The 23,027-nt window shown below is 33.7% G+C and overlaps 2 long non-coding RNA genes across 2 annotated transcripts; both read right to left on the bottom strand.

Annotated features, from left to right (window-relative positions):
* Positions 1-310: 310 nt before the first annotated feature.
* Positions 311-1,208, bottom strand: LOC122141730. The gene is made up of 2 exons (XR_006158045.1): positions 776-1,208; positions 311-685 (listed from the first exon to the last, which is right to left on the bottom strand). It is a non-coding gene; the product is annotated as an uncharacterized LOC122141730 (long non-coding RNA).
* A 120-nt stretch (positions 1,209-1,328) lies between these two features.
* LOC122141731 lies at positions 1,329-8,262 on the bottom strand. The gene is made up of 3 exons (XR_006158046.1): positions 8,078-8,262; positions 2,689-2,834; positions 1,329-1,437 (listed from the first exon to the last, which is right to left on the bottom strand). It is a non-coding gene; the product is annotated as an uncharacterized LOC122141731 (long non-coding RNA).
* Between the last annotated feature and the right edge of the window lie 14,765 nt (positions 8,263-23,027).

The raw sequence follows: 23,027 nt of genomic DNA on the forward strand, positions 1-23,027 counted from the left end.
TTATTTATTTATTTATTTATTTATTTAACTTAAGTGAAATAAACAGCAATTTGACAACAATAAAGAAAATGTTGTCTAATGTTACCAGTTTTTACCAGTGTTTTTAGGTTATTGTTTTATGATGTGACAATCTTTGCTAGTGTTATGTAACAATGATTTGATTTGAGACAAAGTATGCATTGTTTTCATAATTTTGGTGCATTTGAGTGTGAGAATTAGCTGCTGTGCCAAACTGTAATTGTTTATTTAGAGAAATGGTGGAGAGTTTTGAAAAAGTCCTAGCGATTGTAATGAAACATACAAGTTGTAATTTTTACAACACATCACATGAGGCCTGGGATTGGTTCACAATAAAACATTTTCACAACCTTTTGTATACTTCAATTATAATTTAGTGGTTGTAAAATGGTAAAATAGTTCTCTCATTACTGTAACACGAGCACCAGAACTCATTGATGTCTACCTCCATCACAGCAGCTCATCTATAATAACATTTTCAGTGCATGCTGGTATTTGCACCAGTGTGCAGAAGGTTAAGATGGGCTTCACAGATTAATGAAGATGTGAACAACAACTAATTAATATCTACAGATGATATACAGACATTTCTAGGAGCCTGTGCAGATGACGTCGAGTCATAGTGAGCAATGACTAAAACTCCTTAAAAACACACTGTGGCAGAGTTCTGTAAAACAATGTTACAGTATTTAATTAGAAGCTGTCACTTAATTACAATATGAAGTACATGTTAATTATGATTGATGAATGAACTTACAGACAATGAAAATATAATGCCAGTGCAAAGAATGGAAACGAACATTACAATCATCTCTGGTTTTGGGTTTGTTCCTTTGCTGTTGATTTGTCTTTCTGGTCTCTCTGGAAGACAAAAGATTTACAAAAGTTGGAAGAAAAACAAGAGAATGTGATATACAAAAGAATAAAGACTGAAATATAAATGTTTTGTCAACCATGCACTTTTACTCACTTTTAATCAAAAGCTTAACACTCCTGAGTACTGATTCCTTCATGTTGATGTAGCAGCAGTATACTCCTGCATCAGTGTGTTGAAGATTGTTGAGTTTGATGGAGAAGTTTCCTCTCAGATACTCCTCGGGGAAGCTTTCAACTCTGTTCTTGTACTGTTGATCCTGTTCTTCCACAGAGACTTGACCATCAATAATCTCGTACACAATCTTGTCGTACTTGTTTTTTCTTCTCAATGTGATGTGTATGTCTTGAATTGTAATCAGACGTTCTTCAGAAGAACAGTTTAAAACAGAAGATCCTCCAATAAATCCCTCAATATTCTGATGCAGTGAAAATGGAGAGATGTTATGTAAAAAAAAAGAAGTATGCTCTACAAATAATTGTTCATTTTAGTACTCACCTTCACTTGCTGTTACAAACACAGGCAGAAAATAAAAAATACTCCATCTGTGTAAACAGAAACAAATGATGAATTTTTCTCAGACTGAGCTGCATCAACAGAAACATCCACTGAAATAAATGCATAATATCTCTGAGATTAACGCTTTAGTTTAGTGAGGACGTCATGAGATTAAAAAAAGATATTGTCACAGGAGTGGAGTCCTTTCTTTAAAACAACATCCACAATCCATTTTCATTTCTATTTTTAACGCTTTTTTAAGTGCCATTGTTAAAAAAAAAAAAAAAAAAAAAAAAAAAAAAAAACAAAACAAACACAAACGAACGCTTTTGTTTCACAGACCTTCAGTTGTTATGCTTTCAAATTTAATGCCATTGTTGATGTTTCAACAGTATTTTCGCCTCCTACTACTACTACAACACTTCTGCAGTCACAGCCATTGTCTATAATGCTATTCACTCAGGCTGATGACATTTTTCATTGTATGACATTAAAATAATTTTTATAATAATTGTACATAAATATGTTAAGCAAAACAAATGTGATTATTTCTGAGAACTTTTTGACTGCAGTCAGTTGTTGCAGATATGCAAGCCCAAAATAATTTTTGACTGCAGTCAGTTGTTGGTTTGATTCAAGAGTGAAAAAGGCTTACACTGCAGTCTGTTCATCTTACATATAAACTAAACATGTACTGTATTAAGTAAAGGTCTCTTTCAACAAGATCATCAAATTATTTGAAAACTATTCATGTACAGTAAACAAAGAATTTTTTTGGAAGTATATTTTTTATGTATTTTAAAAAACAAATCTGACTTGTGATGTAGACTGGAATCATAAATCACAGCATGTTTGTTTATTTAGGCCAGAGGAGAACTCCATCCAGAATGATGGGGGTTTTTTATCTGGGTTTTTTGTGGGCTTTTTTCTTATCTTTTTTTTGATGTGTTTTGTCTTGTGTTGTTAATAATGTTGTGCACGTACCAGACTGCCACTGGTTTCACTTTCCTATTCAGTATTCAGTCATATTCTGTTTAATTTAAACAATCAGCATTGTATAAAGCACTATATAAATAAACGAGACTTGACTTGTTTTTAAATGCTTCTACAGTCATTAACTTTGGTCAGTCAAAAATTATTTGAAATTATTTCCAGTATTATACAAAAGCACTGTATTCCAATTGTACCTAATAAAAAGCTTGGCTACGCCCGACATGCCAGAATATAAATGTTCATCATCTGAAAATATATGTAAAAGTTTTAAAGTGTACATGAGTTATGTATATATATAATGATACCTGATGAGATTTCCAGATGAGATTCTTTTGTAGATTTCCATGAGGACAACACCAAATTACTGTTTGTAATATCAGACGTTCATTCCCGGACTAATCTTCAAACTCTCAAAGCAGTATAGTCCACCTGCTAGCAATCCTCTTCAGTTCTGTGAAAGTAAATACTTGATGAGTACATCATGAAAATGATCTGATTCTTTGCTCACTCTTACCAAACAATTAAACTATTCACAAATACAAAGAGACATTAATTTTCAAAAGCTGTCAATTCCCAGAGACACAATGCTCTCATGACCTCAGATGTGGACGCAAAAACTCATCCCCCGCACTTTTTCATTGTACAAGTGTGATCACATACAGCTTTTCATCAGTGCTGTAGTCCTAAAGAAAAAAGTGGTTTACTATTACCTAGTCGCCCCCCCAACCCCGCGTCCCACCACCACCACACATACACACACAAAAAAACATTTTATTGTTGTTGGTATATTAGTAATTCATGTAGTAATTTAGTAATATCAATACAGTGCACTCTAAAATTGGTCAACAGATTATTTTTCAAGTAGTCTGCAGCATGACTTCCAGGTGTTCAGCACATCGATGCATTATTACAGTTCTTTATCATTTCAACATGCTTCTTTGGAATTATATTCATTGTGAAAAGTGCTTCACAGATATCTGAAATTATTATTATTATTATTATTATTTTTATGTTCATCTGAAAGTTTTGTTTTATGCTTTTATACACTGTTTGTATTATTTAGGAAGGGAATTATATTTCCTGCAAATGACTGGACTGGGGTTCAAATTCAGCCCTGAACATATCCAGCCCATGAGTTCCCCTGTGAATGATTTAATGGATTGTATTTTTGTCAGATAGAAATGCACTTGACAGTAAAGCAATGATTTTGAGCTAGAATGCAAAACATTTAGACCTGCTTCTAATAGATTCTGTCATCTTTCCTCACCCTCGTATGATTACAAACCTGTATGACTTCTTTATTATGTTCCACATTAGAAAGAAATTCATACAGGTTTGGAATGACATGATGTTGAGTAAATGGTAATTTTCATTTTTGGGTGAACTATCCCTTTAAGAACTTTAATATAATACACACATTATTTATATAAGACACTGATATTTATCTTTAATCGGGCTCTTACTGGATCAACATTTTACTTCTATTAACATTAATTAGAACTAAACATCTAAAGAGAGAAGTTCTTATAATTAGTAGGCCTATTAGTAAGAAGGTGGTCACAAGAAGTAAAACCATGGTAAATTACTATCCCACATATGTCTTCTGGCCCAGATCCAGGCCAAACAATCACTTTTCCCTCGGCCCAAGTACCGCAAAGAATGACGGCCCTGAAGTGGCCCAGAACTGGATTAAAGACAAGGGCCACACATGGGCCATAACCGGCCCGAATCTCAGCCAGTTAATCACCCTTAAGTAAACCAGAATTCCCAAATCTGAGCCTTATATAGCCAACAGTAGCCTATGTTGCTGTCTGGGAATGCAGAATCTTTATATTTTATATTTTTGGATTGTGTATTACTATAATCACCATTATTCATTTTGTGGCTTTGGTCCCAGACAGCCTAGGCTGGGGATCTGGGCTGACACTGCTTGCTGTCTGGGAATTTACACACAAACTATGCCAATAAAGTAAATTAAACTGAATAGAAAATCAGACTTAAAACCCACAAATCATCTAACTGTGCAATAAAAAATTTATTGCTTTGATTTTTCTATTTATTTTTATGAAGAACAAATCAACCAATAAAGAGTGAGTGTATAAAGTATACAGTCTATAACAGAAACGTAACGGATAGACACATGTAACTTAATCATAATAATTTATTACAGATGTGTCAAAGAGCAGTATCACAGTAATCCAAATGACGATGCATTTCAGTTGCAGTCTTCTCTGGCAGAATATAACAGTAGTGCGAGGAGTAGTATATGGTTTAATTTTTTAAGTGCTGAAAATAATATCCCGATCCACTCCGTCAAGGCGCACGTTTCTAATTCAAAACACACATCACCGGAAACACGGCATTTTGCAATCTATGACGAAAAAGGCGAGAGCCAATGAGCGTTTGATATCGCTGCCGTAAAACTTGTTGTAAAACTTCTTAACGGCAAATTTTTAAACTGTTACTATAGCTACAGAGGAAGGAGAAACATTTTTATTTTCACTAATATATTATTAAAACCCTTCACAGTAGAGTAAAATTGTGATTATTAAAGAAAATGTTAGAAACAGTTTGAAAAGGTAATAAAAATTGTACGATAATTAAACACATCTGATCCATCTAATCTAATTATTCAGGCATATTTGAAATCTACATGGTATGTGTGCTGGAGCAGGAACTGAGTTTGACACCCCTGGGATCGGCCTATAAATCTCAAACCAGTTGTTTTTAAAGAAATCAGTTATTTAGAATAAAAAAATGTACAATTTCGATGTATTTACACACTGTTTAATGCAGGACAAGAATGCATTTAACCTGCAGTTACAAATGCAGAAATTATGTTTTGATATATAAGACATAAAATGTTAAATACTCAATTGAAATTAAAATAATAATAATAATAAAATCAGAAGATACTTTAAATGTGACATTAAAACAGCCAGTAGGTGTCAGAAAGTCACTGTTAATAAGTGAGTCATTGCGACTGAACCGAATCATTTAAACTGTGATTCATTCAGGAACGAAACACCGTCGTCTCGGAGAGAGGCAAAACTGTGCTATGGTTGGTGGCTGTGTTTGGAATTATTTTTGTTGTCGAACTAGAGCAAAAACAGGCAATATGGTGTCTAAAACGCAAGTCTCTTAATTAACTTCTTGTTTATCTAACTGTTGTAAAAAAAAAAAAAATCTGTATGTAATCATGCTGATTTCTGAAGGAAAACACGGCACTCTTCGTGTAATATTTATTTACTAGCCTATATGAAAAGATATAAATATATACATTTTCTGCCCCTATAGCTTCAATTTTGTGATCATTGTAAATGCATTTTAAGAGTCTGAATCACGCAGTGAAAGAACGCGCTCTAAATGCGCGCGCACTAGTCTGATCGACTAGACTTCACGACACTCTGTAGAAGTGTTTTGTTTGGTTTTTGGCAAAATACTGATAATGTCAAATCGCACATCGTTAAAATAGCAATTACGATGTTATCGCAGACGATATCACACACACACTGCACCACTGTCTTTTCAGGGGCGCCCCCAAGGGGTGGCCAGGGGTGGCCATGGGGGGGCCTGTATAAACTCTGGCCACCCCTGTGGCCACCCCTAGGATGATTTGCAGTGGCTACTATTAATTTAAATCTATTATATATCTATTAATTTTAGATCCATATAATTTATATATCATTTAATATAGTTACTATCACACGAAGAGTGACGTTTTTCTACAGAAGTCTGCATAATTGCAAATGTGACATTGATTTTATACAACAGTTCAATAAACAAGAAGTTAATATCAAGAGTTTTACGTTTTAGACAACATATTCAGTTTTTGCGCTCTATTTCTAAAAACAAAAATCATTCCAAACACAGCCACTGTTTTGCGTCTCTGAGCAACATAATAGTGTTTCGTTCCTGCATGAATCAACCGTTTAAATGATTCGGTTCAATCGCAATGACTCACTTATTAACAGTGACTCGCTGCCACCTACTGGCTGTTTTAATTTCACATTTAAGGTACCATTTCATTTTTTAAACAATTTCAAACATCAGTTTTCAATGTTTTATGTTTAAAATATCAAAACATTATTTATTAATTTGTAACTCCAGGTTAAAGTATTCCATGTCCCTCAGAGCTCCATTAAACAGTGCGTAAAAACATCTAAATGGCACTTCAGATGCAGTTTCTGTTTTCTCTGCATTGCAAAGATCAATTTTGTTGATACTGATTGCATTTGCTTGGTAAAATCCAAAATGCAAGTGTCTGACTTAAAAGATGGTGCACACTTTTAGAAAAAAATGGCGTAAAGGTAAAAAAAAAAAAAAAAAAAAAAGCCTCAGCTGTCAGCACACTTAGAAATAAGATATCAGCACAATAACACACACAGCAAAATATTGTCTAATTTTCGTTATCTATAAAATCCCAGAAATCACATAGATATAATTTTTTGTCAATATTGCAAACCCTTTATTTATTTATTTAATTTTTTGATGTGCCACCCCAAGATTTACTGTGGCCTCATCTGGCCACCCCTATTAAAATTTTCTGGGGGCGCCACTGTGTCTTTTTGGCTAATTTGTGCAAAACTTGTGCAAAACTTTTGCTAAACTGTCAAAGCTTAATTTTAACCACCAATGCAAAATATGATGCGAGTATTAACCTTACCTCTACATGCTTGCAAAGGGTTGATGTTGAGATTTTATAAGCTGCTAGTTTGGTCTTTCTAGGCAAACACAGCTTACACTGGTTCTGAGCTTAAATATGGCCAGGGCTTCTCTTCATTTCCTTTGAGCTCAACTTCAGCTGAATAAGACGGGGTTTAGTTTTCAGCTGGGTCTGCACTATAACACCTGTCCTGTCCGTCTGCATCTTTCCTGGATTTTAGCACCAGTTTGTTCTCCTGCCCATTATTTTACTTTTATTTACTCAGTAATTAATGTGTTTTGAAATGTAGCGAAGTACAATACTTCAAACAAAATATAGGCGTACTTAAGTAAAAGTAAAATTACCGATTTTAAAAACTACTTTAAAAAGTAAAAATACACAAAAAGCTACTCAGTCACAGTAACGCGAGTAAATGTAATTCGTTACTTTCCACCTCTGAATGTAACGCAAGTCATATAGTAGTTATACTATTTGTCCTTTCTGTCTGTTATGTTACAGCCCCTGCAGTCCTCAGAAGAGATTTGGTGTGGTGAAAGTGTGGGTGTATATGTATAGTTTTCATTTTTAGGTGATCTCTTTAACTTGTTCTTTTTTTTTAAGAAGATTATTATGTTTTTGGAGTTCTTTGAAATGGTTGCAGTTCATGGACGCTTGTCCATAACAACAAATTAAAGTTATAAGTGCTTAAAGAGCACTATTTATTACAAAATATAGCATTCAGCTATTTGCAAAATGATATATATATTGTATTACGACAATGTACGACATAAAATACACTTGAGTAAGCTACTAGTCAAGTCCTTACTAGTTCTCTAAAGGTAAAGAAAGACATAAAGTCTGAGGATGATACACCTCCACGTTCAGATATCATTCACAATAGACACACATTCACTCTTTATCCTATGTCTAAAATGTTGAAAACTGATACGTTAATGTCTGTTTTCCTCGTTACATCCACACTAGAGAAACATGGGACAAAGAACGTAAATGACATTCGAAACAGGGATTTAACTTCTATTCAAACTCACCTTGTTGATCTGCTCAAATCTTTCCTCGTGTTCGGAATTCCCCTTTTTGCTTTGTGTGAGCACGAGAAAACATAGCACAAGATTTCCCACCCACCTCAACTGAGTTTTGTCGAAAAGAAAAATAAATGAAAAAAAAAAAAAAAAAAGCGATTTGAGCTGCACGTCCTCCAAAGCCCATTTGTTGGCTCCGCAACCCATCCTTTAAATAGTCCCCACATCTGCCTATTGCTCAACAATGCTGTGACGTTTCGAAGGGAGAAGGGTGGAGCAGTTTTATGCTGAACAGTAGAGCCATCAGAACAGACCATAGACTGTAAATTTTTTTGAAGCCAAATTAAACCCTGCGGCCTGTGATGATACACTCCGCCGCGCGTACCGCCGCCGCAGGGCCGCGGCGTTAACTGCAAATCAGTCGCGTGTTAAAATCATTGGCGAAACTACCGCCAGGTGGTGCAAAGGGATGGATTGCGAACTGAATGTAATTGTAAAATGAAAGGAAGACGTTAAAACAACAATAACATTATAATATACATTATAACATCCTTAAAAAAGCCATTAAAAATAGGATAGTCTTAGGCTACAGTCTACTCATCAAAAAATAAAAAAAACCTTTACACAAAGGCTCTTATGCATGCTATTGTTTTTAAACAGTCATTATATATATATATATATATATATATATATATATATATATATATATATATATATATATATATATATATATATATATATATACACGGATTAAAATGTTTTCATTTCGGTTCATTCTTGGTTTAATAATAATAATAATAATAATAATAATAATCTTCAGGTTCCATTTGCAGAGTGAAATGAGAACGGTCCAGCATTTACAAATAATTCTTATTAACTTTGTTATTATTCTTGATTTTTCAAACTGCTAACACTTTGCATTTTTGAATTGTGCCTTTACTGTGTGACCAATAATTGTGAATTGTGACTTTGATTGCGCTGGTGCGCACATATATTCATTGGAAACAGCAGTCGTTCACCGAGCCATGCGGCGCGAGCAGCGGGCCATTTTGGCATAATTTTGCTAATTATGATTTGTTTTTATGATTTTTTTCGTCGATACTGAAACACGTGTGAAATCCAAAGCCTATTTTACCTAATGAATAAGAGTTTAGCTTCAAATGGGCAACATGTTTGGATTTGTCCCGAATGAAAGAGATAAGCCCAACATAATGTATCGCTTTAGCCCATTTTTAATTATTATTATTTTTGTTGTTGTTTATAAGCCTATATTATTATATAGCCTGCTGCAATTATATTTATCCATTAGAATTATATATTTGTAATTCTTGTTCTGTTCTGATCATTTTTTTAAATTTAAAGGATTTGTTGTAAAGTGAAGGGAACTAATAATGTCCTGTTGGTACATTAGCCTATAGCATTATTAGGCCTGCCGTTATTATTTCTGAATGTAATAAAATGCAACTCTCACAAATGTAATTTATTTTTTAGCGGGTTTTCGTGTATGTTTTTTATCCAGCTTTATTTTTCCATTGCATCTAAAAATGACTTTGTGCATCACATTCACTTCGTGAACAAACAAATATAACTTCAGATCTCCCTCCTGCGATGCTCAGCTGTGGACGATTTCAAAATGTTTAATATAAAGGTTGCTGTCACATTTTATACAGGAATTGTTCATTTAAAAAAAAAAAAAAAAAATCAAATTATATTGTTAGTTTTATGCTAACATGCACTCAAGTCTTCGGATACTATACACGATACAAGTTCATTTAGGCTAGCATGCACTGTGACATTTTACCGTTTCAACTTATAAACTCCTTGAGATTTTAAAGTCAGTTTAATAGTATTGAAATTCAAGTTGAATCTCGAAAAAAAAAAAAATTAATTAAATTATTTCTAGCCTATGAATTAATAAGTTAGCATGACTTTTTCATCATAGCATTTTTTACGAGCTGTATTCGTTTTCTGAAACCAAGCACCCACTTTTTTAAATCTATGAATCGCTCGCATATCTCCTACAACCTACAAATAAGGGATAATAGAGGTTCTTTCTTTTATTATTTATTTATAATGTTTATTCTTGAAGAAAATAAGTATTTATTCTTTAATAAAATAAGGGATCCAAATATTTGTAATGTACAATAATATAGGCCTATATGTGCCTGCAGTTAAAAAGTTATATTTGTTTTGATTCATCCATTTATGTTACAATTAGCCTATTCTAAAAATAAAAAAATAAATAATGTCATAAAAAATGCCATCGGTCTGAATAACATTTTACCATTATAGAATTGGGGTAGTAATTTAGGAGGTGAAAATACAGTGAAATTACAAATGGCATGGGATTTTAAAGCATGACAGCTGAAGGTCTATGAAACATCTGATGCATTTTTTTAAACAATGTCACTTAAAGGTTTCAACTAAAATAATACTATTTCAACCATATAGCCTGTGAATAAATAAATAAAATGCATACTTTTCAGTGAAAGAACACTGAGAGTGTAGGTTGCTTCTGGTGTTTGGATTTGTACTTCAATATAATGAGCTCCAAGTTTAAGGATAGCCTACACTATTTGTATTTTTTTTTTTTTTACTCTCTATTTAACAGCATTAACTTACAATGAAATATGTCTTCCTTCAGGCAGACTGAATGTTTTCCTGCCTTGCTAAATGTTGGGTTAGTTTGCGCGAGTCCCGCGCGCTGTGAAGCGGGAGCAGCTTACGGAGGATTCCGCCTGGTCTTAAAGCCTTCCGCAAACGCCACGTTCACAAATAACAATGATTTTGACAAAAATAATGATTAATTATCAATTGACAATTTGTTATTATTTTGGTCTAGTGAAAATAATAATATGGGCTGCGGGAAAATAATGAATAAAAAGAGAAGGGCTGCTGTGAGTGCAGGCATGTTTCAACCCAGTAACATGACAATACACCGTTCCTCACAGACCAAAAACAGACCGAGTTCAGTTCAGCTGGAGGGGGCTGGGGTAGTTCTGTATAACTTGTGGGGGTCGAGATAAAGGTGTGAATCTCTTGCTCTTTCATATGGACAGTCTTATGAGGGTTTCAAACTTGCAGAACAGGTTTTAGGACAACTTTAAAGAAAGGTTTGATCACTTCAAATGTTGACTACTGTATAGCGCAATAAAGTTTATTAGTTTATTAGAGGAAGTTGCCTTAACTTAAAAAAAAATAAATAAATAAAAAATAAAAATAAAAATAAAAAACTGTTGCATTAGGGCTGAGCTATAGGCCTATGGCCAAGAATAAAAAAATAGTTTTTTATTTTTTTCACAAAAAAATCCGATTTACAATTTAAATCGATCTTTTTTTTTTGTCTCCCTACTTAAAATCAATATTCAAATGACAAAGAAATTGTTCAAAACAAGTTTTAAAAATTATATTATTTTTTTAATACTAGCCCATCATGCCATCCACTCAGTGTTAAGAGCTGTTCAGATTAAAATTGGCAGCTCCGCAGTGAGTCAGTGTCATGGACGGAGGACAGACCAAGTGTAGGCCTAAATCAGTTTTCTAGTCTATATTTTCATCTCGTTATGCCACTGGTTTAGGTTATGTATTTATTTTTATTTCTTATATCAATTATTTGTAAATATAGCAGACACTGTCTAACTGTGTCTACACCGGACGGCCTTGTTCATATTGGGCGAAACATCTCTCTCACTCGGCAGTACAGTAGGCCTATGTGAGCGGAGTGGAGCAGCAACAATTTCCCTCCGCGCTCCGAGCATTTAATAATCACTAAGCTCCGCGTTCATTGATAACAGAAACACTGCTCCGCCTTCACTCCGTGGCTGAAGTTGAAATGTTATGTTCATAATAGCTTATAAAAATAAAATTAAAATAAATAAATAAATAAAATTACAGGAGAGTTTCAAAGGGGATTAGGCTATTGTGTGCAAACTTGTAGTACCAAACGCCAAACTAATAAAATTGTCAGCATTAAAAGGTATAATTGCTGCTTTCTGCTGTGCAAATTTTGTTTGCGATGAAAATAACAGTTTACATTTTCGTCAGTTATTTTATCTACAGTTCAATGCATTTGTTACAGATTTCTGCTCATTGAAGTAGCCTACTGTAAGATTACATTTGTTTGAATGCATTACTGCGACAGCGATTGCGTGTGAATGTGCTGTATCTGTTTGAATCACGCTTTAACCCGAAAATAATCAGTAAAAGGAAGACAAATTCCTTGAGAACTAGCCTGTAACATCCCCCGCTCGACTATTGCCGTCATTATAGTCTTCTGATCGGAGAGATTATGTGTATCAAGCTATAGCTAAATATGTTTATCATGTGAATTCTTGCTAAATATGCAGTTATATCACGGGCTGTTGGCATGAATTGTATTCGTGATGGAGCGGTGCTGGAGCGAGTGAAAACCACGACGCTCCTGACTTTTAAAAAATCCACTCCTCTTCAGTCAGAATTACTCCGCTCCGCTCATACTCTGCTCGGCAGCGTGTCTCAAACGTGCGGGGAGGGTTGAGCCCAATCATTCTCAAAACATAAAATATTTATTTTATTTTATTTTATTTATCAATTTTCGTTTTTGTGTTTCAGAGGAAAAATCAGTGTTAAGGCATCTCTCCATTACAGACCGTTCTGAAGGAAGAATTTATGCAAACGCGTATAAAATTCTTTAAAAACTTTAAACAGAGATGTCTAGATGGTATTTAATAGGTCTGCTTCCCACGTAAGATTTTTCTAGTTACTAGTCGTTCATTTGTCATTTTTCAACTAATCGCAAATTTATATTAAATTTACAACTATAATCCAGCCTTAATATATTCCACGCTCAAGAACATGCATTAAGTTCGTCACAAAGCACAGGCAGAAGTAGCCTAATAATTATGAAAAAGGAGACATTTTAATTATTTATTAATAAACAAATGTTTTCTTGTCGGCTGCAAGATGAAATTCACAGTGCTGACTCTCTCCACATGGATGCGCCTTTAAACAGAAATACAACCTTCACAGATTACATAATGCTTTCGTTTTGAATTGATTCGTTTAAAGTACATTTCAAGCTTTCTGTAGATATATTTCTCATGTATGTGAGACGCCACAATTTTCAGTTATTTCATTATTAGGAAAAAAATTACGTGATCGAGAGGGTGCCTCCCTGTCATGCATGCGCATTAATAATTTTTGCACAAACACTTGAATATAAATAATAATTCACATTTTGCATATGCATCACAAAGTAAATAATTTTTTACATGCAATTATCCAAAATAAAACCAAACAAGATTTGTAATGAAGATAAAATATGTAGACAAATAAGAATAAATGCTGCGTGCACTCAGCATCATGCAGATCAAATCTTGCACTGATATTTTACGGAATATTATACAAACCTGCATTTAAATGCGGCTGCAATTTATTTATTTATTTTATTTATTTATTTTTACTTTACTTAAATTATATTAAAGCAAGCAAAGAAGACTCCATTAAAAATCACTGAAGTTGTCAATTAATGAAGCTCTTTTTTTTTTTTTTTTTTTTTTTTACGTGTGTGCACTTTGTTGATAAGTGATGACGTTTTATTAATCAATCCATTCTTTAGAGTTGCAATGATTTAGTTAAATCGTGCAGGTTTAATTTATTCGTTTCTTGTTTTAATTAGGCCTAAATAATGGGAGCGAAATGATACAGTGCCTTACGTTTTACTAAAATAAAGAAAATAATTTATAAAACACGCAAGCCTAGCTCACAATAGGCTATCACTTTTAATGCTCCGATGCAAAGTAAACAACATTTTCTTTTTAATAATATAACACATAATTCATATTATATAAATAATACTGCACACTATTTAAATGTGTCTAATCTAAAATATGGTGTAGAGAAAATATAAGCACAGGCTCATAGGTTTGACATTTATCCTGCTTGAATTCGTTCTAAGAAACGCACATATCTTCATAAGGACTAAACTTTCATCTGTGAATATTAAATATTTTTTCTTTCATTTTCCCCGACTGCAATCAAATATAACACTTTGGTGAGGCAAAGCTGACGTCTATTTGCGAAAATGTGCTTTGATGCGCTTGTTTGAAAACCTGTGATTAAAGCGCCAGTTAGCGGTCAAAAGCTGCAAATGCACTTTGCAGACGCCGCGGCGGCGGTACAGCGGCGGTACGAGCGGCGGTAGAAACGACGTTTTGGATGTCCACCTACTGTATGATGTTTTTTTAAAGAATCCTCTTCTGCTCAAGTCTGCATTTATTTGATCTAAAGTGCAAAAACAGTACAAATTTTATATATTTTTACTAATTCAAATAACTGTTGTCTTATTATTTTTATTATCAATATTTAAAACAGTTGAGTACATTTTTTTCAGGATTCTTTGATGAATAAAAACATCCAAAGATCAGCATTTATACACTATAACCATATATATATATGTATGTTTGTATATATATTATAGAAAGGATGCTTTAAATTAATAGTAATAAAGACATTTATAATGTTACAAAATATTTCAATTTCAGATAAATGCTGTTCTTAGAAACTATAGAAAAACAGTTATTTTAAATATGTTTTGCTGTACTGTGGATCAAATAAATGCAGGGTTGGTGAGAATTTCTTTAAAGAAACAAAAAGTACATGTTCCTCCTTCCTCCTGTTTATAAAATGCAGCTGATGTTGAAGCTGAATGAATGAATCCCGCTGAATCCAGAGTGAGCAAAGCTGAAATACACTCTTAAGTAAAATGGTTCTAAATAGTATCAAATAAGTGTTCTTATGCTCGTAACAATAGCAGAACCCTTATTTGGTACTATTTAAAACCATTTTTCAAAGGTTCAATAATGAACCATTCATTGAAAGTTATTAATATATAACATTGTGTTACAAAATATTTAATTTGTTATTTATCAACCTTCTCTAATATTTGCAGCATTTAAGATGTTTTACAGTTAAAAACAATAAAACTGCAAGACTCATAAATCAAATAAATATTTTTATTTTCTACTTTTCTTGTCACGACAGGACATCATATAGTATTAAATATAGACATAAAATCATATTGTGACTAAAATGACAGATGAATGGTAAATCATTAGTTCAAAGTTTGACAATCATTGTACATATGGACATCTCATACATTTATTAAAATCAACTGACTGAACAAGCATGACAATGTCATGTCAATAAATATAATGAAGATGACTTGTATGTCTATATCTATATCAGTGTGTCTGTGTGATATGTGAAGTGAACAATTGTGGAGTGTGAACAGTGGCTGCAGTGAACAGATGCTCAGAAGTACTTGTATTTTTTTTTTTTTTACAATTAATTTTACACCTCTAGTCTACAACAATGACCTAAGTGTACTGTACACAATCTCACACTACATGCACAAATTCATCAAGATTGCCCAACTCAGCGTGGCCAGAGGTGTCTCTGTAGTATCACAGGAGCCATTTTGTTTAGCACCGTTGTTGACTTGTTTGTCCACATCCACTTGTGATATGTCCTTCATCTCACGGAGAAGCTTTTTCAAAACAAAATTACAAAAAGTGTTTTTAAAATACAATCCCAAGAAAAAACTGTTCTAGTTCACTTAAATGTGCTGTTAATTTACTCACCCTCAGGCCATCTAAGATGAAGGTGACTTTTTTCTTCCTTAAGACCAGTAAAGAAGATTTTCAGCTGAAACCGCGGTTTATTGTTTATTTTTTGTTAATTAGGTTTTGTTATGAAGATGTTGATCTTTTTGGGTTGTTTTTTGTGGGTAAGTTGGTTTCTTAACATTATTTACAGCATTATTATCTGTAATCTATAGCCTCTGCAAACGGTCCTGAGTGTTCACGACAGTCTGCAGGTTGAGTTTCCGGTTTCATAATGACATATCTGCAGGAGGTCAAATGTTGAGAATCTATGAAAAGTTAATCTTCCTAAATATATGTTGCAGCATCCGGGGTAAGCACAAGTATGATTTTAAAGAACAATACAACACACGCATCTTCCGTCCCTGTTGTAAACAAACACAGCATCAGCTGCCGTCAGTTTGCTCCCGCTTATACGTCATTATGCAACAGCAAGCTCATGCTCCAGACTGTCTTGAATGCGCTCAGGATGGTTTGCCAAGGCTGTGGATTAGAGGTAAAAATGTTGTAAATAATGTTCAGTTTCTTTCATAGCCCGATCTTTTCATTCTTAAGACTCTTAAGAATAAAAAAAAAAAAAGAAAAAGAAAAAAATGTCATGAGCCATAGGTATAAATTTAGTTTTGTCTGCATATGTTTTTTGGGTATCAATTGGGTTTCATTATTTGATTTATCATTTTATGTTACCTTTATTTATATAGCGCTTTAAACAAAACCAATTGTGTCAAAGCAACTGAACAACATTAATTAGGAAAACAGTGTGTCAATAATGCAAAATGACAGTTAAAGGCAGTTCATCATTGAATTCAGTGATGTTATTAATCTCAGTTCAGTTTAAATAGTATCTTTGCAATCATCTGCAATCAAGTCAACGATATCGCTGTAAATGAAGTGTCCCCAACTAAGCAAGCCAGAGGAACCAAAACTCCATCGGTGACAGAATGGAGAAAAAACCTTGGGAGAAACCAGACTCAGTGTTGAGGGACCAGTTCTGCTCTGGCCAGACGAAAACAGCAGTTCAATTCCAGGCTGCAGCAAAGTCAGATTGTGCAGAAGAATCATCTGTTTCCTGTGGTCTTGTCCCGGTGACAAGGTCTTTACAGGGGATCTGGGGCTCATCTAGTTGTCCTGGTCTCCGCTGTCTTTCAGGGCTGTAGAGGGTCCTTTCTAGGTGCTGATCCACCATCTGGTCTGGATACGTACTGGATCCGGGTAACTGCAGTGACCCTCTGATCTGGATACAGACTGGATCTGGTCGCTACGGTGACCTCGAAATAAGAGAGAAACAGACTAAAAATAGTGTAGATGCCATTCTTCTAACGATGTAGCAAGTACATCGGGTGTTATGGGAAGTGTTCCCGGTTCTGGTTTACCTATGCAGCCTAAAAATTTGGATTGGATTGGATATCGGATTTGGATATTAGAAGCGTATTAGTATGTTATGTGTAAGCCAGGTTAAAGAAATGAGTCTTTAATCTATACCACAGCTGTTCTGAGATTCTGTGTAGGCTGTTCATTGAAAAAAAGAGGGATTTACATAAAATTAAATAACAAAATATTTACATGTATTAATTTAGCACAGGCTTTTTTTCAAAGTATCTTAAAAATGAGTAACACCACAGGCATTTTTTTGTCATATTAGTGAATTGATTAATGGTTGTGGACTAATTAAATGCACAATGTCTATTACAAAAACACACAGTGTATGTAATGTGTGTGTGTACACTATATATGTATGCACACATGGACAAACTCAGACTTACCTCATTTATCACATACAGTCCAGCACAGCAGGATCATCATGTAACAGGTAGGGCAAGGCTAGGATTTCTCAGAAGATAATAAAAGCTGTAATTCAAATAATTGAATGTTTTAGAAGGGTCTCTGGTGTGCCTATGCAATTGTTCACTTATTTACACACCTTCAAAAGATGGGGTAGGTCCAGAGAGGTCTTTTTTTTTTTTTGGCAGACAGCAACAGACTTCAGCAACTGTCCACTGCCTCACACATGAAACATGCAGAACGCATTTCTTTATTAACTGCTGCATAAAAAAGAATACATTGATAATTTTTTTAACTGTTTCATTCAGTTCAGTGTATACAGTCATATATAATTTTGGATTAGGCCAACATGAAACACTATTTCAGTTACAATGTCAAATAAACAAATAGTTACATAGTGCTGCTCTGTGAACCCTGATTTTAAGAGAACTTATGTATAATGGATGTTCTGAGAAGAGAAAATTATAAAAAACTAGTTTTATGTAAGTTATGTGTAAATGACTCGAAAAATAGGCTAATAGCTTACTAGATAGCCTACATGTAACATGGATGTGTAACTATTGCCTGTTTGCTAATAGCTTGTTAGCCGTTCTTTTACAAGTTTCTTACTTTTCCAACCTTCTACCCGTGAAAGTGCATCTACATACTGTACAGTATTCCATCTCAACTTCAAAGGGTGTGTCTTGTTACTGGTGTCTAGAAGAACACTTTGATGGTAGTTTTTGCCACATAACTATAGTAGAACACATACTATTGAAAATTAAACCAATACATCATTTAGTTTCAAATAAATACAATCTTATATCTCAGATTTAATAAATGGTATTTTGCAGCAGTTTTCATTGACAAAAGCGATGCCGAAGTCATGCTATTGACATTCAAAAATCGCTTGCGCAGCCTTCCATAGAGTCTCCAGTGTTACTGCCCCCTAGAGGAATGTGCTGCAGGTGTTCTGAACGAGTTTGACATTCAAACTTATAAATTCTTTTAAAATCAATAAAGTCTTCTATTTCAACTTCAAAAGGTGTGTCTTGTTTCTGATTTCTAAATGAACATTTTAATTTATGTTTTACACTCATATGTAATTCAGGACACATGCTATCAAATTAAATTCAAAAATTCCATTCCATTCAATTCAATTTCGTCTTCTTTTTTTTTTTGATAGTTGTTCATGAGTCCCTTATTTTTCCTGAGCAGTTAAACTGTCCACTACTCTTCATAAAAATAAGTCTTGTTTCTGATTTCTAAATGAATATTTTAATTCAGGTTTTACACTCATATGTAATTCAGGACACATGCTATTAAATTAAACAGTAGGTTTCTTGAAGCATCTCATTGTCACAGTTCTTCTGGATTTATTCTCTCTCAGTTTGTATGTCATTCCAGACAGACTGGATGATGATCAGATCCGATCTCTGTGTGGAGCACTGGCTGCTGTCAGACAAAAATCTCACTGGATTATTACAATTAATGGCAAAATGAATGTTTGGAAATGTAAACGGCTATTTCCTACTGATGCACTACAGCAAAAGATAGAAATAACTGACTTAAATTAAAATTTTTTTTTGGTGGTGATAATAGTGTTCTGTTTATTTTGTTTTGAACTGCATATTATATATGAAATGCTAATCCAAAAAAGAAAACACAGCCCATATATATTGTATATTAGTTTATTGACATGTACAGTAGTACGTTAGTTTTTTGAAGCATATAAGTACAACTTATATTACAACACAAATTACAATATATCTATAGATCTATAAATACACATACATACACACACACACACACACACACATAAATCAGCATAAAATTTGTCCATGCATTACCAACACCAACACCAACACCTAAAAAGTAGTCTTGCACTCTTAAAAGAGGCCGTATATTATCCTAGCTTTTTTTTTTAAACAAAAGTTACTGTACTTTTGAGTAAAATATTGAGGAAAGTCCCAAATGTTATCTCAGTGACATATACAGAAAATATATTCAAATTGGAAATTATTTTGTTTAATGAACATCGTTATTAAAAAAATAAAAAATAAACATTACAGAAAGTATTTAAAAATCATGCATAATTAAAATGTCATGTAAATACATAAAATATTTAAGCAGGAATTTATTGAAATTGTTTATTTTGGATTGTAACATTTAGAAATGTGATTCTAAATAACAGTAAAAAGATAAATAATATAAACATTTGCTAGTTGTCAAAGCAAAAAAAAATGTACAAAGGGTCCATTTGACTGGAGTTTATTCTTATAGTTCTATGAAGATATAGTTGTGGGCAAAATGTTAATTACTCTACCAAATTAAGAGGTATTACACAAAATGCATTTTATTTTTTTTAGTGCTGCCCTGAGTAAGATATGTTGCATCAAAGATATTTAAATATAGTCCACAAGACAAAATAATAACTGAATTATGTCAGAAGCTTCAGAAGCTTCTGACATAATTGTCCTATATACAATTAGTACAATTTATCCAAAGAGTTTGTGAGACCTGGAGAGTTTTTATGAAGAATAGTGGACAGTTTAACTGCTCAGGAAAAATAAGGAGACTCATGAACAACTATCAAAAAAAGAAAAAAAATATATAAAATTATTGCATGGAATGTGATGTTTGAATTTAATAGCATGTGTCCTGAATTACATATGAGTGTAAAACTTTATTGCTTCCATTAGGGAGCAATAATGGAAGGCTGCGATTTTTGAATGTCAATAGCATGACTTTGGCGTCGCTTTTGACAATGAAAACTACTGCAAAATATCATTTATTAAATCTGTAACAAGACACAGCCTTTGTAGCTGAGATATAAGATTTGAAACTAAATGATGTATTGGTTTCATTTTCAATAGTATGTGTTCTATTATAGTTCTGTGGCTAAAACCACCATCAAAATGTTCTTCTAGACACCAGTAACACGACACACCCTTTGGATTTGAGAAAGAACACTGCATGCATTTTACATGAATGTATTAACAGATTTGAATTTAATTCAATAGCATGTATCCTGAATTACAAATGAGAGTAAAACCTGCATGAAAGTGCTCTTTTAGGCTCAGGTAACAAGACACACCCTTTGAAGTTGAGATGGAAAACTGAATACATTTTAAATGAATTTATTAAAATATTTTGAATATCAAACTCAGTCAAAACACCTGCAGTATCTTCCTCTAGGTGGCAATAATACTGGAGACTCTAGCATCACTTCTGCATCACTTTTGACAATGAAAACTACTGGAAAATATTCTTTAAGAAATCTGTAATAAGACACAGGCTTTGAAAATAAAATAGAAGACTGTATTTATTTTGAACTAAATTATGTATTAGTTTTATTTTTTACAGTATGTGATCTATTATAGTTCTGTGGATAAAACCACCATCAAAATGTTTTGTCTAATCTGTAATAAGACACACCCTTTGAAGTTGTGTAATAAAACTGTGTGTGTTATAAATTAATTTATTAAAATTTAGATTTTTAAATTCAAGTCAAAACAACTGCAAAACAACACTTCTCGCCAGCGTTGTCTTATTTGTTGAATTTCAATAGCATGTTTTCTGTTATAGTTCTATGACTAAAACAAAGATAAAAAATCTTCTTATGAAAACAATAACAAGACACACACCACGAGGCTGATACAGGGGAGTGTATTATTTTAAATTAATTTCTTTATTGGTTTTAATTTCAATAGTGTGTACTTATTTGGTGTCATACTTCCGTTAATATAACGAAAAATAAATAAATAATGTTCTCACAAGGACCTGGAATCAGTCTACTGCATAACCACTGGATTATGAAATACTAATGCTTTTAATGTTGTTTTTCTTTTATTAATATATTTATTAATAGTAATAATATAATAATAACCACTATCACATATTTCGTTTACAGTGAGCATTATAAGTGTTTGTACTTATATCTTTCAAAGACCTTGGGTGTACAAATTGCTCTTGTTTTGTTAATTATAAAAAAACATTCCGGTGGGAAAAATGATCGTTTAATCATTTTGATGTACTTTGTAGACGGTCCCTAGCTGCCTAACTTAAGCCGCTGCAAGACTCTTTATGTGTCACAACAAATAGAGGAGGATTAAAACAATAGGGCTTGGGCGTCGTGATGTCATTACTTGGCGTGGCCGCCATGTTGATGGCCTTCTTTACTGCTACTCGGACTACTGCGCAGTGTTTAGACATACTCCCTCTCAGCTGTGTGTCTTAATTTGATTAATTAAAAATCTATTTCAACCATGGTAAACCGTTGCTGTATTGTGGGGTGTGATAGCGCAACACATAATCGCCCTTTGAAAAAAAATGGATTAACTTTCCACTGCGAATTCCTGCTTGGAGGCGTGACCACGGAGACCAAGTGAGGTATGATATCTGAATATTAATTTATATAGCTTAAGTAAACACTGAAAATAAGGGAAATTTACTGGGTTACTCATCCAAAATACGGGAAAATTTCTACATTCATCTTTCTGTTGCTATCCCTCTGCTGACAGCAAAAATTTGTACTACAAAACTGCTGCATTAACTAAGCGAGATTGTGAAGCTATGTCTAACGTGACTTTGCTTACATTGGTGTGAAATGGTGCTCTCACAACAACCACGCTGTTATCTTAAAAAGGCCAATATCACGCTAAGGTTGCTTTCAAGTAACATTAAGCAAAACGATGGTTTGAAAATATCTGTTTTGCTGGAAGGGCAACTGTGTAGCAACAGGACAACAGCACAGAGACTGACAGGTCCGATGGAAGGGCTAACGGGATATTTTACAGGAAAATACTACAACGGGAAGACAGCGGGAAAAGAGCTCAAATACATGAGAAACCCGGGAAAAGGACGGGAGGGTTGACAGCTACTAACTAAACGTTTGAAACACATAAGTTAGTTAAAAGTACATGTGAATGGTTGTCAGCACTAACGGTTACTAAACTAGCAACTAGGCGGAGAGCAGTTTACCTTTGTCCGGATTACTGTATACTGTTTGCCGGCTTTATGATCTGCAGCTCATTAACCCATCATTTTGTGAACTGCACATGAGACTCCAATGACTTGTAGCTTCGGAACTGTTCTGAAGTGTAGGCGCTCACAAAACAAACAAGGTAGCCGAAGATATCTGTAACTGCAAAAGTGCGGCAGCAACTCGTCGTCGGTGCTCCACTCTTTGTTGGGATTTTCATATTGATCCAAACCATTAATAATATGATTTTTTTCCACATACCGATCCCTGGCATCCCTACTTAGCGTATCCCTGTAAATCCCACAACCTTTTCGCGATTTTAACATATTTTTTCTGTCTCCCAACTCTGTTTGTTCTCGTTCGACTTGCTGTATGTTTACATTCACGAGGCCATCAACATGGCCGCCACATCCCAGAATGCAACGCGGCGCCCAAGCCCTATTAAACTGCGATGTGTGTTCAGTTCTACGTTCTATTGCTTTTCAGATAAGCCATTTTTTATTAAATTATACTTATAAATTTTGTTTTTATTGATTTTTTTGCTGATTAATTTCTGTCTAATATCCAACGACAA

This window comes from Cyprinus carpio, chromosome B22 (genome assembly GCF_018340385.1).
Source record: "Cyprinus carpio isolate SPL01 chromosome B22, ASM1834038v1, whole genome shotgun sequence".
Lineage (NCBI taxonomy): Eukaryota > Metazoa > Chordata > Actinopteri > Cypriniformes > Cyprinidae > Cyprinus > Cyprinus carpio.